We start from the raw sequence: 3251 nt of genomic DNA on the forward strand, positions 1-3251 counted from the left end.
GGATGAATAGGAGAGCATGTATTTGGGGATTTAAGGACTTTAACTTGACTTTGACCCATTCATACATTTATGCATTCAGTAATTTTCATGGTACCGGTATAGAGAAAAAGTGCAATTTCTGTACTGAATAGTAAATTGTTACCATGTTCATCTGGCCTTTGACCCTAAAATTCATAAGATAATCACGTTCAATTAGAACATGCATAAATATGCAGTAAGTTTCAAGATAAATTGAGCCACTTCCGAGATATGGAGGAAAAAGTTAGTTCAGCACTTTCACTTGATCTTTGACCTTTTGACCTTTGAGGCAAAAAAAAAGAAAAGAAAAAAGAAAAAAAATTCTCCAGAGAATTTCTATTAGGTTATACATGCATACACCAAGTGTAAAAAAAAAAATAATCCTGCTGGCATTGCATGAACATGAGGGAAATAGTAAAATTTTGAAGTGTTGCACTTGACCTTTGACCCCATGAACCCTACATTCTCTAGATAATCACTGCCAGTCAGTACATGTATATACTATGTTCCATGAAGATACCTTGAACAATTTTCCAATTTACAGAGAAAAAAGAGAAGTTTTAATACTTTTACTCGACCTTTTGACCTTTGACCTTTGACATCATGACCCAAACTTTCACCAGAGAATCTAAATTGGGTAATACATGTATACACTAAGTTTCAAGAAAATATCTTCAGGCATTGCATAGATATGGTGGAAATAGTGAAATTTTATGTATTTGACCTTGACCTTTTGACCTTTGACCTTGAGCACGTGCACCCAAAAGTTGATAGGCACAACTTCACCCCCTAATATACATACATGCCAAGTTTCATTAGGATACCTCAACAGGTTTTGATAGTTACCTTGTCCACAAAATTCATTACGGACGGACGGAAAGACGGACGGACGGACGGATGGACGGAAGGACGGACGGACGGACGGACGGACGGACAACCCGAAAACATAATGCCTCCGGCACCACTTCGTGGCGGAGGCATAAAAACAAAAGATTGACTAGGTTGAGCCATTCTACCCATTGTGACTTAACCCCCCCTTGGGCTGCCAATAGAGTTAGACCAAAAAGAAAGAGCACACACTGGAGAGGAAAATTTCAAGTACAAATATTGTGAGAAGATATCATATTATTCAACTCATCTGGTAACTTACTAACTTGTAGTTAATAACCAAACACATGATAACTCTGGATATAACTGTGTATTAAAATGTTACCTGATCTAACAAGACATTATCATGGACTGCTTTTTATGGTCTCCGCGGCTCACAGACATCACCGCTTCACGCCTTGTGGACGATGCTCTGGATCGTCGTAGCCCCCCTCCCCCCCCCCCCCCCCCAATTATATGGGGAAAAAAAGAGAAAAAATTGAGGATGCAAGTATGTTTAAAATCGCCAGATGGCAACCCTAAAAACGAAAAATCTCCCTCCCCCCCTTCCTCGCTCCGCTCGCTCGGCTTGGTCACTATGCTCTCTTGCAATACCAGCTCAGCCCCTGAGGCCCCCCCCCCCTCACCCCTTTGCAAAAAGCTAGATCCACCCCTGCCAAGTATACTCAGGCAGATGTCTGAGGGAAATGCATGTTTTGGCAAAATCAGTTCGTCCTCAGCGGGTTAAATTTCCATCAGAGAGTGATACTGGCCAAATGGCAATACATGTATATCATTTACCTCGTATGGTATTACTATACGATTACAAATAACAAAACCTTTAAGTAGTTGAGATCCTCATACCTGGCAAGCTGACAATGAAACAGAAACTCCCTGAACTCATTAAATTATATTTCCACATAATCATTGCAAACACACTGAAAACAGACCAACCTACCATACCACAGCATCTACACAGTACAATGTATAAACATTACCGCTCACTTGTTTTCACTGTTCAACTACATCACAGTGCTTCTCCTCTTTTTAGTCTTCCTTACACAACTTCCCTCTCCACCTTCATAGATCTTCTAGCCATATCATAATGCTTATTGCATAATAACATATCTTTAGGGAAGAAAATGTACAAATAAAGACAAAATCGGGAAGAAAATGTACAAATAAAGACAAAATCGGGTAGAGTGGTATCATGTCTCAGTGTCTGAGTCTATGTTTCAATACAAAGCTGGACAATACACCTGACCCTGTATCACAAAACCACCAAAATGTTGTCAGACATACCGGGTAGATTTTTAGTTAAGGGCAGATTCCGAAAGAGCACTCTAAGCTTTAAAAGTCAAAACAAATTGATGTTTCTAACCTATCTAAATAGTGGAAAGAAAGTACACACTCTGAAAAAGTGTTTACTCAAAATAGAGGCTTTGATGTTCAGGGTCTATTCAAGCACTTAATCTTATACAAAAAGCTGTGCTCTGTGCAATGAATGGGACAAAAAACAGGATGAAGAACTCTATAGCAACCACAGTAAAGTTATTAACAGCTTATGCCAAAATTTGGCACACTCATTAAAAGCATTTTCTATTAATGAATAGCACTAAATTTCAAAGCAGTGGCATTATTCTTTCAAAAGTTATTGGAGTTGAACGAGAAGAGCGTGTAAAGGTTGTTGTTCAGAAATTAAAAGGGGCCACTGAGACATACCTACACATTATTCTGAAAAAAAAAGGTGTTCAACCCAAACTGCAAAAACACAATTTGCCATTAATGTTATGATCCCAAACTTCAGAATTACATTGAAGAAGAATTACTCTGTCAGATAATATGAAAAAAAAAAGATTGACTAGGTTGACCCACTCTGCCCATTGTGACTTCTCAAGGAAAATTAGGGCATGTGAGTTTTTGTTGGTTTTGCGATGCAGGGTCATATTATGACATGATGGAACCTACTTTTTCCTCCAGCCTCGACTTTGAGTTCACTGCATCAACAGAAAAAGAAAACAAATATGATGCAACATTGGACTGGTATCGTACACTAATAATCACTGTTTGTTCTCACTGTATTGGCAAACATTCAGTCCTCATTAGTGCTGTGAAATGATAAGTGGAGTTGTTAGCTCTCTCTCACAATCTCTTTATCTCCCTCAATATCTCTCCCCCACCCCAATAAAACGCAGACACAAGCATTCCCACGACAACTTAAAAATAATAGCCCTACAGAAAACACAATATCTTCACTAAGGACTGTGCATAAACAGGATTTACACACATGTACACCACAGAAACTCAATCTTTATGGCTTATAATAAACATCTGAATCAAGATCAACAAGTGTCATTTTCCCAAAT

Source organism: Diadema antillarum, unplaced genomic scaffold (assembly GCF_040938485.1).
Source record: "Diadema antillarum isolate AM-2024a unplaced genomic scaffold, OU_Dant_1.0 scf00000038, whole genome shotgun sequence".
Lineage (NCBI taxonomy): Eukaryota > Metazoa > Echinodermata > Echinoidea > Diadematoida > Diadematidae > Diadema > Diadema antillarum.